The sequence below is a fragment of the Eptesicus fuscus genome, chromosome 7 (assembly GCF_027574615.1).
Source record: "Eptesicus fuscus isolate TK198812 chromosome 7, DD_ASM_mEF_20220401, whole genome shotgun sequence".
In the NCBI taxonomy this organism is placed as follows: Eukaryota; Metazoa; Chordata; class Mammalia; order Chiroptera; family Vespertilionidae; genus Eptesicus; species Eptesicus fuscus.
In genome coordinates this window covers 52,633,476-52,646,698 of record NC_072479.1, presented here as the reverse complement: position 1 = coordinate 52,646,698, position 13,223 = coordinate 52,633,476, and the positions used below count along the sequence as shown (strand labels likewise).

Here is a 13,223-nt window from a genome sequence, read left to right as displayed (position 1 = left end):
GGGCCTCTAGTATAAGAATAAAAGATACCCACTATGAAACCTTTGAATTAACTGTATTAAGTGGTTAACTAGTGATTCTGGGGTAGATCCCAGGATCTTCACATTTTATCTTATATTCTTTTGAATTACTTATAATCCTATTTTAAAATATATTTTTATTTATTTCAGAGAGGGAGGGAGAGGAAGAGAGAGACAGAAACATCAATGATGAGAGAGAATCATTGATTGGCTGCCTCCTGCACACTCTACACTGGGGATTGAGCCCGCAAGCTGGGCATGTGCCCTGACCAGGAATGGAACCATAACTTTCTGGTTCATATGTCGACCCTCAACCACTGAGCATGAATTATTTATATCCTATATAAAACCCTAATATGCAAATCAACTGAACAGCCAAATGACTGGTGGAACAACCAGTCACTATGACATGCACTGACCACCAGGGGGCAGATGCCCAACACAGGAGCTGCCCCCAGCCCTCAGGCCCGACCAGCAGTGTCAGCGGGGGGGTGGGGCCAGTGAGCAGGCCGCACCAGGTCAGCCAAGGCAGGTACCAGCAGGGGCCCCAATCACCCAACCAGTCGCCTCACAGATAGGCTCTGATCGCCGGCCAGGCCTAGGGACCTTACCCGTGCATGAATTTTGTGCACTGGGCCTCTAGTTTATGTGTGTGTGTGTGTGTGTGTGTGTGTGTGTGTGTGTGTATTTATACTTATATATAAATATTTATATTTCTTATAATGAACACAGATTACTTTCATAATTTAAAAAATGCAAACCTCTATAAAGTTGAAAATTTTTAATTAAAAAAATCTATTGTCCTGACTTTTATTTGGAAATATTGATATGAATTTGTGATATTCTTTCTTTTTTTTAAAAGCCATCTTAAGCCGAAACCGGTTTGGCTCAGTGGATAGAGCGTCGGCCTGCAGACTGGGGGTCCCAGGTTCGATTCCGGTCAAGGGCACGTGCATTGGTTGCAGGCACACCCCCAGTGGGGGCGGTGCAGGAGGCAGCTGATCGATGTTTCTCTCTCATCGATGTTTCTAGCTCTCTATCCCTCTCCCTTCCTCTCTGTAAAAAATCAATAAAATATATATTTTTTTAAAAAAGCCACCTTAAGAGGATCCAAGATGGTGGCATAGATAAATATCTGGGCTGCTGCTGCCCACAACAATTTCCAAAACTACAACTAAAAGACAGAACGTCTATCACCCAGAACCTCGGGAAAGCTGGCTGAGCAGAACCTCTACAACTAGACCGAAAGAGACGGGAGCAATCAGGGGGCAAACGCTGAAAAACTGAGGTACAGGGGAGCGCACGCGCAATACGAGCTGGTGGCGGAGCCCAGCTGGAGGCGGGCATTGCTTTCTTCAATCCCAAGAGAGACAAGCCCCCAATCTCTCTGAAATCCAGTTTCTGGGGAGAGACTGGGCTGTCTGCCAGCAGGTCGGAGAGTGAGGGTGGCTTACTAGCAGAGCTGCGTGGAGGTAGAATTGTTGGCTGCGCCGGGGCGCGAGACTGCAGGGACGCAGTTGCAGGGATGCGGTTGGAGGTGGCTCACTGCCAGCCATTGCTGTTGGCCACGCCCTAGCCTAGTGACGCCCCGAGACTCCGCCCCGCACAATCTACAAACACACCCAAGCTCCTAGCAGCGGCTTTTGCATTTGAATGGCCTTCTCTGTTGCAGTTTAAACTAGTAAACTTGCAACCCGGTACAGACAGCTCCAAGGCCTCCAAACTCCAAGCAGGAAGGAGAGGACGGCAGTTCTCACTGTAGCTCCTGCAGGGTAGCCTCAGACAGCACCTGAACTAGCCAATGCACTTAGTGGTCAGCGTGAGACACCAGATTTCAACTCCTCACATCCATAAGTTACACAAAAAGACATCAAATACATACCTACCAACAAGTGAATCTAAAAATCAAGTGAATAAAAAATCTGAAGAACAGAATGGACTGGTGAATACAATAGAAACAGGGACATAGAAAGGGAGGGGACGGACAATTATCAGGGGGAAGGTTGTCTGATGGGTGCAGGAAGAGATTGGACAAAAATCTTACACCTGCCGAAACCGGTTTGGCTCAGTGGATAGAGCGTCGGTCTGCGGACTGAAGGGTCCTAGGTTCGATTCCGGTCAAGGGCATGTACATTGGTTGCGGGCACATCCCCGGTAGGGGGTGTGCAAGTGGCAGCTGATCGATGTATCTCTCTCATCGATGTTTCTATTTCTCTATCCCTCTCCCTTTCTCTCTGTGAAAAATCAATAAAATATATTAAAAAAAAAAAAATCTTACACCTATGGATGAAGACAGTGGCGGGGGTAAGGGCATGGGGGGAGGAATCAGGTGGAGGGGAGCTATGGGGGGGAGGGGAAAAGAGGAACACATGTAATAATCTGAACAATAAAGATTTATTTTTAAAAAAAAAAGCCACCTTATTTCCTAGCCTTGTTCACTGAAAATGGCAAAAAACAATGACCAACCCACTAAGCGAATGAGTACTCTTGCACCCAGACTGTGGTCTCTAAACATCATTTCCCCATAAAGGAACTAGGATTTGGGGGGCAATGGCTGATACACATGCCCAGGAATGGAAATGTAACAGGTGATCTCAGAACATCATGTTAGCTAGAAAACAAAGAAGCTATCAAAGAGTAACAGGATCACAGCAAAAGGACATCGGAGGTTCCTATTTGCCAAGATGAGAAAGTGAGACATCAATAAGAATAAAATTAAAATTGGTTGAAACACATAAATATGCTTAAATTGGAGAGTCCATAATAACAATTAAAATAAAACTTACCAATCACCTTTGCAAGATGTTAGTTAACAAACTCATTATTTTGAAAATGGCATTTGTCTTGCCTTTTCTGCACAAGTTGTATCTCAGAGTAAGCAAATAGGTGATGAGGGGAAGTATATCTTTATAAAAGTATTTTAGCTATCATAAATTAAGAAATGATAGAATTTTAATATCACCATTTTTTAACCCTTAACGAAGTTCAATGAATGGGTGTAGACAATGATCATCAATGGCTTCTGACATCATAAAAAAGTGACTAATAGATGTCATACATCTCCTTCCTAATAGAAATACAATATAAAGTATTCTAGCCAAAATACTGAATCTGAATCTGATCAAGTCTCTAGATGTAACTGCCAAATTTGAAGGAAACACAGAGAACAGAGAAACATGTTAAATGACATTGCTATGATGTTGATCACCAAATCCATCTGTGGTAAACTACTGAATAGATGACCTAGTTTCTTCAACAAATAAACTGCATAGAAAAAAAAAGAGGAAAAATCTTTTAGATTAAAAGATTTTAGGCCTGGCTAGTGTCGCTCAGTGGTTGAGCACCAACCTATGAAACAGGAGGTCACAGTTTGATTCCTGATCGGGGCACATGCCCGGGTCATGGGCTTGATCCCCGGTGGGGGGGGTTGTGCACAAGGCAGCCAATCAGTGATTCTCTCTCATTATTGATGTTTCTATCTCTCCCTCTCCCTTCCTCTCTGAAATCAATAAAAATATTTTTTTTAAAAAAGAGAGATTTTAAAGATATACTGACCAACTATAAGCAATAGGCTATTTGAATCCTATTATAAATATACTAGAGGCCCGGTGCATGAAATTTGTGCACGGGGGGTGGGGAGGGGAGTTGGTGTCCCTCAGCCCAGTCTGCACCCTCTCCAATCTGGGATCCCTCTCACAATCCAGGACTGCTGGCTCCCAACTGCTCACCTGCCTGCCTTCCTGATTGCCCCTAACCACTTCTGCCTGCCAGCCTGATCACCCCCTAACCACTCCCATGCCAGCCTGTTTGCCCCCAACTTCCTTCCTCTGCCAGCCTGGTCACCCCTAACTGCCCTCCCCTGCAGGGTTGTTCACCCCCAACTGCCCTCCCTTGCAGGCCTGGTGCCTCCCAACTGCCCTTCCCTGCTTGCCTGATCGCCCACAACTGCCCTCCCTTGCAGGCCTGGTCCCTCCCAACTGCCCTCCCCTGCTGGCCATCTTGTGGTGGCCATCTTGTGTCCACATGGGGGCAGGATCTTTGACCACATGGGGGAGGCCATCTAGTGTGTTGGAGTGATGGTCAATCTGCATATTACTCTTTTATTAGATAGGATAGAGGCCTGGTGCATCTGTGGGGGCCAGCTGGTTTGCCCTGAAGGGTGTCCTAGATCAGGGTGGAGGTTCCCTTGGGGCATGGGGGGGCCTAGGCAAGGGGCCTGTGGTGGTTTGCAGGCTAGCCATGCCCCCCGGTGACCCAAGCGGAGGCCCTGGTATCTGGAATTTATCTTCTACAATTGAAACTTCGCAGCCTGGAGCGGAGCCAAGCCTCCTGCTTGCTCCGTGGCAGCAGCCATTTCTGTTGGGATTTATTTATCTTCTATAATTGAAACTTTGTAGCCTGGAGTGAAGGCCTGAGCCGGCCAGGGCTGCAGAAGCTTGGCTTCCTCCATCGCCCGGGGCAACCCTAGCCTCCTGCTCTTCCAGCTCCTTGGCTGCTGCCATTTCTGTTGGAATTTATTTACCTTCTATAATTGAAACTTTGTACCCTTGAATGGAGGCCTGGGCCCGCCAGGGTGTGTGGAAAGCTTGGCTTCCTCCATTGCCGGGTAAACCCAAGCCTCCCTCCTGCTCTCTGTGGCCACAGCCATCTTGATTGGGGTTAATTTGCACACTTGCTCTGATTGGCTGGTAGATGTGGCTTGTGGGTGTAGCGCAGTGATGGTTAATTTGCATATTACTCTTTTATTAGATAGGATAGGCTGTTTAAAAAATGATAATACAGTCAAGGAAATATGAATATCAGAAGTGTATTAGTAATACTAAGTAATTATTAAGTATTTTAGGTGTGCAAATGGTGTTGGTATTTTTTAAAATATATTTTTATTGATTTCAGAGAGGAAGAGAGAAGGAGAGATAGAAACATCAATGATGGCAGAAAATCATTGATTGGCTACCTCCTGCACGCCCCCTACTGGGGATCAAGCCTGTAACCCAGCATGTGCCCTTGACTGGAATCGAATCTGGGACCCTTCAGTCCATAAACCGGTGCTCTATCCACTGAACCAAACCAGCTAGTGCTAGTATTGTTTTTTTAAAGTCCTTTCTTTTAGAGATATATACTGAAATATTTATGGATTAAATAATACATCCCGGATTGGCTCCAAAATAATCAGGAAGGGGGTGGGTGGTAGAAGCATAAATGAAACAAGATTAGTCATAGGCTAATAACTATACATGGAGGCTCACTTTACTATTCTCATTGCTTTAGAATGTTTAAATTTTCCACAATAAAAGCCCAGTTCAATTCTACCTCTTCCTTACCTTTCTGTATTAATTTCTCTCTTTTCCATTTGTTTATACTACACAATTAGACTCAACTCAATCCTATTGCATCCTGTTTATATTACAGAATATAACTCATTATTATCTACTGTTGGTTTGATCATTAAATGTTCATGATTTATCTCCACAGTTAGTCTGTATGGTCCTTTAATACACTAAAATATTTTGATCCCACAGCCCTAGCATGATACTAAGCCTTCTAATGGTCCCAAGAACCTTATCTGACAATAAAGTTGTCTCTGAAAAACCCTGAGACCTATGGGAAAAATCCAATATTCTTCCCTGTTACCTCAAGTGCTACTTTATGCTAAAATTAAGTTTTTACTCTAGTAAAAGCATATAATATTGTCTTCTTCAAATTTTGCAGGGGTCCGTTTTGAGACATCAAAAAGCTAAGTCTCCAGCAAGTTAAGATAAGCTAATAATAATCACAACAAGTTTTCTTCTCAGAGTTCAAATGGGCATATTTACACTCTTTCACAGAAAAAGAATTCTATACTTACTAGGTTTAAATAGAAGTTTTGTTAGCTAAATGATTGATTAAATACACTGAAACTTAATAAGAGCTTCAGCTATAACATAAAAAGAGATAACCCAAAGAAACCGTCATAAAGCCTAGGAAAAAAAGAACTCTCCACATAACTAGAAACCAATCGAGAGTGCTGGAGAGAGCCCTGGCCCATGTGCTCAATGGTTAGAGTGTCAGCCTGTACACCTAAGGTTGCGGGTTCGATTCCCTGTCAAGGGCACATACCTGGTTGCAGGTTCAATCCCCAGCCCCGGTTGGAGCTCATTTGGGAGGCAACCAATTGATGTGAAAGCTCTCTCTTTCTCTCTCCCCATCACACCTCCCTCCCTTCCACTCTCTAAAAATATCTTTTTTAAATCAATGGAAAAAAATATCCTTCAGTGAGGATTAACAAAAAGTGCTGGAGAGGCCCTGACCAGATAGCTCAGTTGGTTAGAGCAGGTTGGCAAACTCATTAGTCAACAGAGCCAAATATCAACAGTACAACGATTGAAATTTCTTTTGAGACAAATTTTTTAAACTTAAACTTCTTCTAACGCCACTTCTTCAAAACAGACTCGCCCAGGCCGTGGTATTTTGTGGAAGAGCCACACTCAAGGGGCCAAAGAGCCGCATGTGGCTCGCGAGCCGCAGTTTGCCGACCATGGGGTCCAAGGTTGCAGGTTCTATCCCCAGTCAGGGCATATACAAGAAGCAACCAATAATGCATAAATAAATGGAACAAATCTCTCTCTCTTCCTAAAATCAACAAATATTTTTTAAAAAATAAAAGAGTGCTGTCCCTGCCTGGGTGGAAGTTGTTTGGAGCAGCAGTCGCCAACCTTTCAGACCTCACGGACCATCGGTGATCCATAGGCCACCAGTTGGCGACCGCTGGTTTGGAGTATCATCCTGTACACCAAAAGGTTGCAGGTTCAATTCCTGGTTGGGGCTTATACTAGAAGCAACCAATCGATGTTTCTCTCTCACATCGATGTTTTTCTTTCTCTCTCTCTCCTACTTCTTCTCTCTCTAAAATCAATAAACTTATTTTCAGATGAGGATAAAAATAAAAGAGTGCTGGAGAACAAGTCTATAAAATATTTTCAAATACTGAGTTGATCTTTTTTAAGTAATTTATTTTTCCTCTAATTATAAAAGAAATCCATGTTCTTTGTAAAAAAAAAAAAAAAAAAAAAGCAAAAAGAAAATAACAACTATCCTGCTACCTTTTGCATAATATTTTGCCTCACTAAACAGTAAGTCCTTTGAAGGCAGCTCATTTCTCCAAGAAACAGAGACTCCTCTCTTCTAGAACTCATCTATGGAAGCCTAGCAGGAAAGCAGAGGGATGGTGCACATAGGATTAATTCAATAAAAGTAATATGGCCTGGCCAGCGTGGCTCAGGGTTCAATTCCAGATCAGGGCACAAGCCCGGGTTGCGGGCTTGATGCCCAATGTGGGGCATGCAGGAGGCAGCCAATCAATGATTCTCTCTCATCATTGATGTTTCTATCTCTCTCCCTCTCCCTTTCTTTCCAAAATCAATAAAAATATTTTTTCAATGAAATCAATATTTTTAAAAGAGTAATATGTAGGTTTGTTTTTCAACATTTCACCATTTCAACATTTGTATAAATCCAGAATCAGAAAAAACACACATTCCATTTTTATGGGGTTTTCTTGGTTTACAATAATTTTTGGCATTTTTTCAAGTGTCCTTAAAACTTCTTACTAAAGTAGCAACAAAATCCTACATTTCCAATTGCCAAATCAGGTAGTAAACACATCATATTTACTTCATATGTGAAAATCTTACTTTTTAAATTATATTTAAATTAGCCAAAATAACTATTCCTTTTATTTGCTATTTCTTTTTTATATATATTTTTTATTGATTTCAGAGAGGAAGGGAGGAGAGAGAGATAGAAACATCAGAAATCATTGACCAGCTGCCTCCTGCACTCCCCCTACTGGGGATCGAGCCTGCAACCCAGGCATGTGCCCTTGACTGGAATCGAACCCGGGACCCTTCAGTTCACAGGCTGATGCTCTATCCACTGAGCCAAAGCGGCTAGGGCTTTATTTGCTATTTCTCATGTAAAGATCCTACGCAACTCCATCAACAGATTTTCACATTTCATATACAGTTAAATGTATAACTAAATTTCTCCTCAGAATATCCTACACTTGCTCTTTCCAACTGGCAGCGAGCCATTGGCATCTCTCGAGACAACTGGCACAAGCACAGCAAGACCAGGGGCAAGAGAAAGTCCTACCACAAAAAAGCGAAAATATGAGCAGTGATGCCCTGCTGCCAACCCTAAGATTGGCCCCCGCCGTACACACACAGTCTGCATGAGGCCAGATGTGGGCAACTTCTCCTGGGACTCCAAGTGTTTTATGCAAAACAAGGATTTTTAATGTTGTCTACAATGCATCCAACAATGAACTGGTCCACACCAAGACCCTAGTAGAGAACTACATCGTGCTCATTGACAGCACTCGGTACCTCTGGGCTGAAAGTAGGGGGTCTAGCTGACTTCTGAGGAAGAACAAAGAGACTTTAAACAAAAAATGATCAAAGAAAATTCAGAAGAAATATGATGAAAAGGAAAAGAATGCCAAAATCAGCCATCTCCTAGAGGAGCAATTTCTGCAGGGCAAACTTCTTATATGCATCTCTTCAAAACCAGGCCCCAGGCCAATGTGGCACAGCAAAAGACTATGTGCTAGAAGGCAAGAACTGGAGTTCTAGCTGAGGAAAACCAAGGCCAGGAAAGGCAAATAAATCCCCTTCCCTCATATCTTAGCTCATGTAATAAAGGTGTTTATTGTTCATACACATACACACACACACACACACACACACACACACACACACACACATTCTACACTAGTGTGAATTTATATACTTGCAAAACAATTCGTGTCATAAAATTCACCCACAAGTACCCACCTGATATCTAGCTCAGATGCATTACCTCATCCATCCAAGTGAAATATAAGAACTATACGTATCAAGCAAAATTTGAAGAGACAGTGGGGAAAACAGTAGACAGCCTCCAGCAATACACATGGGGGGGAATTTATCCCTTTCACACCCAGAGCCTAGGCTCCAACAAGTTTTCAACAACAGTGAAGTAAAAATCTCAGAATAGTTTTGACTTTTCACTGGACTCTATGTCTTAATTAAGTAGTCTGGGTGACAGTGCAAAAATTAATTTGAAGCTATATTTCTTCTTCCTTAATCTGAAAAGCTGAATATTGTCTGTCTTGACTTAAAAGCACCAGAGATTTCAATTCTGCAGGAGCTCTGCATGGTTCTAAATTTAGCCAAGTAACAGCAATAGTTGGAAAGCATGTAATTCATTTTAATATCTGCACTTTTATGTTGCCAGGCAGCTAATTTCTTAAATAATCTTAAAGCAGTCATCCACATAAAATAAATATATAAGCTAGACAATCAACAGATAGGTTAGCACTTGGGTTAAGTAAAATATTATCTATAACTTCTATCTATAACAATTTCCCTCTTCAAAAATATATTCTATAGCCTGGACAGTGTGGTTCAGTGGTTGAGTGTTGACTCATGAACCAAGAGGCTGCTGGTTCAATTCCCAGTCAGGACACGTGCCCAGGGTTGCAGGCTAGATGCCCAGAGTGGGGCGTGCAGGAGGCAGCCAATCGATGCTTCTCTCTATATATCCTTTTCCCTTCTCTCTCTAAAATCTATAATAATAAAAATGTAATATACTAATTAGACCGGAGAGCCGAACAACCTTCCGGACGAAGCCAGGGCTGCAAGGGCCGAGGCAAGCCACTGCAGCTGCGAAGGCTGAGCCCCTTGCACGAATTTCATGCATTGGGCCTCTAGTATATTTTTTAAAATATGTAGTCTATTCCCAAAGGGATAATAGGCAGGATTTTAAATTTTCAACAGAACATGCTAATTGCACACTATTCCTTTCCTTATAGCTTACTTATCTGTTTCCACATCAAAAGAACATACAGATAGGTTTAATGGGTTTCACCTTCAGTGAACAATGTTTTTGTAGAGGAGACTGACATAGCTGGTTTCATATAGTATCCTAGAGCAGGACATTCTCACTCTGTTGGACCATAATTGGTTGGGGGTATATCAGATACCAATTCTAAGGCTAATTCTATTTTATATTTTCTTTTTTAAAAAATATATTTTATTGATTTTTTACAGAGAGGAATGGAGAGGGGTAGAGAGTTAGAAACATCGATGAGAGAGAAACATAAATCATCTGCCTGCTGCACACCCCCCGCTGGGGATTTTAGATTTTCTTTTTTTTTTTTTAATATATTTTATTTTTTACAGAGAGGAAGGGAGAAGGATAGAGAGCTAGAAACATCAATGAGAGAGAAACATCGACCAGCTGCCTCCTGCACACCCCACCCCCACCGGGGATGTGCCCGCAACCAATGTACATGCCCTTGACCGGAACTGAACCCAGGACCCTTCAGTCCGCAGACCTAAGCTCTATCCACTGAGCCAAACCGGTTTCGGCGATTTAGATTTTCTTAAATCTAAAACCACACTCCATGTTCAATACAAACACCTTAACTTCAAGTCAGTTTCCTAGACTATATTCACAGACCAATATGCAATATGTGTGTGTATGCAAGTTTAGATTCAAAGCACAAAGTATGAAAGCTCTGGTTTAGAAGTTTCCCTCTCTAAGGAGATTTTAATTCAGACAAGAGAAGATACAAAGAGGGAAACCCTTAAGTGATTACACCACAGTAAGGAAAAGCCTGGATTGCATGAGAGTAAGAGGACATGAAAACTTATTTTCACCTTCACATGTCATCACCAAGTTAGGGGGGAAAAAACCCCAATACAGATAATCCCCAACTTTCGCTGCTTTGACTTATGATTTTTGACTTTATGGTATGAAAGTGATACTAGAAATCATAATTTGAATTTTGATCTTTCCCCGGGCTAGCGATGTGTATGTAGCATGATACTCTCTCATGATGGTGAGCAGTGGCAGCGAGATGATTTTGCCCAACTATAGGCTAATGTCTAAATATTCTGGCACATTTAAGGTAGGAGAGGCTAAGCTATGATGTTCAATAGGTTAGGTGTATTAAATGCATTTTGACTTATGATATTTTCAACTTTCGATCAGTTTCTTGGGCAGTAACTACATTGTAAGGTGAGGAGCACTGAAATAATACCAATTTTCTGCTCAATATCCATTTCCCATAGCAAGTCATTATCACTGCCTGTAGCTCACTTCATTCTGAGAAATAACTCAATTTAGACATTTTGTTATTAAGTACATCTGGGTCTTAGGTCTAGAGTTCACTCAATTTTTTTTTTTTTTTTACTGGAAATAATTGATCCCATGAAGATAGCTAAGGATAGATCATTAAGAATGAGAAGCAGTTCCCCACTAAAGGAATCAAGGTTCCTTGCAGAAATTATTGACTCCAGGTCTGGGGCAAGTAAAGTACAATGTGAACTTCAAACATCTGTGCCAGAGTGTAAGCAAGTGCTCAAAACTTGACCTGTTCATGTCAAAAGGGCATAGGAGTCAGTTTGAAGAGGCTCCCATTGACCAAACTATGACAATTACTATAATATTGAATATAGTCAGTGTGGGGTTTTTTAAATATATTTGTATTGATTTCAGAGAGGAAGGGAGAGGGAAAGAGAGAAACATCAAGGATGAGAGAGAAAAATTGATCAGCTGCTTCCTGCACTTCTGAGCCCGCAACCCAGGCATGTGCCCTTGGCCGGAATAGAACCTGGGACCCTTCGGTCCACAGGCCGACTCTCTATCCACTGAGCCAAACCAGCTAGGGCTATAGTCAGTGTTTTTAATCTGTAGAGCAATGGATTGGAACATATCGAGATGTTTTTATTAATTTTAGAGAGAGCAGAAGGCAGAGGGATAGAGAGATAGAAACATCGATGAGAGAGAAACATTAATCGGCTACCTCCTGCACAACCCCCTACTGGGGATTGAGCCTGCAACCCTGGCCTATCTCCTGACCAGAATTCGAAGCAGTGACTTTTTTTTTTTTTTAATTGATTTCAGAGAGGAAGAAAGAGAAATAGAGAGATAGAAACATCAATGATGAGAGAGAATCATTGATTGGCTGCCTCCTGCATGCCCCTGGGGGAGGGGGGGAGGGGTACCGAGCCCACAACCAGGGCATGTGCCCTTGGCTGGAATCAAACCTGGGACCCTTTAGTCGACAGGCCGATGCTCTATCCACTGAGCCAAACAGGCCAGGGTGAAGCAGTGACTTCTTGGTTCATGGGTCGATGCTCAACCACTGAGCCCTACCAGCCGGGCCCAAGTTTTTTTTAAGTATATAGAGTGACCCTCAAATCTATAGAGTGACTCTCAAAAACAAAAACAAAACAAAAAGAGAGAGAAATCAAACTCTTCTTTACAGAGCAACACCAACTAGTAAATGTAGAAGGAATGAGAGAATCAATATTTGCAACCACCAATATAATAACTGATTCAGGTAATAGCCATTAAGGCCTTCACTCCACACCTGAAATGACTGTCTGCCTCCTTGAAACTCTCTCCTCTAAGACGCTATCACACACACTTTATTGGTTCTCCATCTACCTTCTTGGCCTCTTCAATTTTCTTCCAGGGCTCTATTACCACTGTCAGTGTTCTCCAAGGCTCCCAGCCTTCAGCTCTTCAGTCTTGACACGATCCTTAGATGACTACAAGGTATATACTGTTGACTCCCAAATGTCTCTCCAGGCCCAATATCTCTCTCCAACTCCAGACTGGTACATCTAACTTCCTGTTAGTCATTTCCACATAGTTTCACATGTACCCCAAATTCAACCAATCCAAAAACAAACACCTCACTTTTACTCCCAAATAAGCAACTTCCTGTTTGCCTAACATAAATAATGTCACCATCCACCCCGGGAGTCATCCAAAACTCATCACTTTCACCTCCATATTCACACACAGACACACCTCCAAGTCTAACACATCTACCCACTAAATATCTCCTGAATCTGTTCATCCCTGGCAGGGCCACTTCAGACCCTACTTCTTATCTGGATTACTTTGCCCTTAAACTCAACTGGACTCCAGTTTATTTCCTGATTCCAGTCTATTTCCCTGACTAGCTGCTAAATTACTAAAAGTGATCTTAAAAAAAAAAAAATAAATCCTTCAATAGTTTTCATAGTTTAAGACAAAATTCAAACTTTTTAGCCTACCACAGTGGTCGGCAAATTCATTAGTCAACAGAGCCAAATATCAACAATACAACGATTGAAATTTCTTTTGAGAGCCAAATTTTTTAAACTTAAACTTCTTCTAACGCCACTTCT

At 42.1% G+C, this 13,223-nt stretch overlaps 1 protein-coding gene and 1 pseudogene across 1 annotated transcript in view; one reads left to right on the top strand and one right to left on the bottom strand.

The window, feature by feature from the left end:
* LOC129149708 (40S ribosomal protein S8-like) overlaps window positions 1-8,660 on the top strand; it is a 28,199-nt pseudogene extending 19,539 nt beyond the window's left edge.
* R3HDM2 (R3H domain containing 2) overlaps window positions 1-13,223 on the bottom strand; it is a 163,422-nt gene that overhangs the window by 134,833 nt on the left and 15,366 nt on the right. The window lies entirely within an intron of this gene.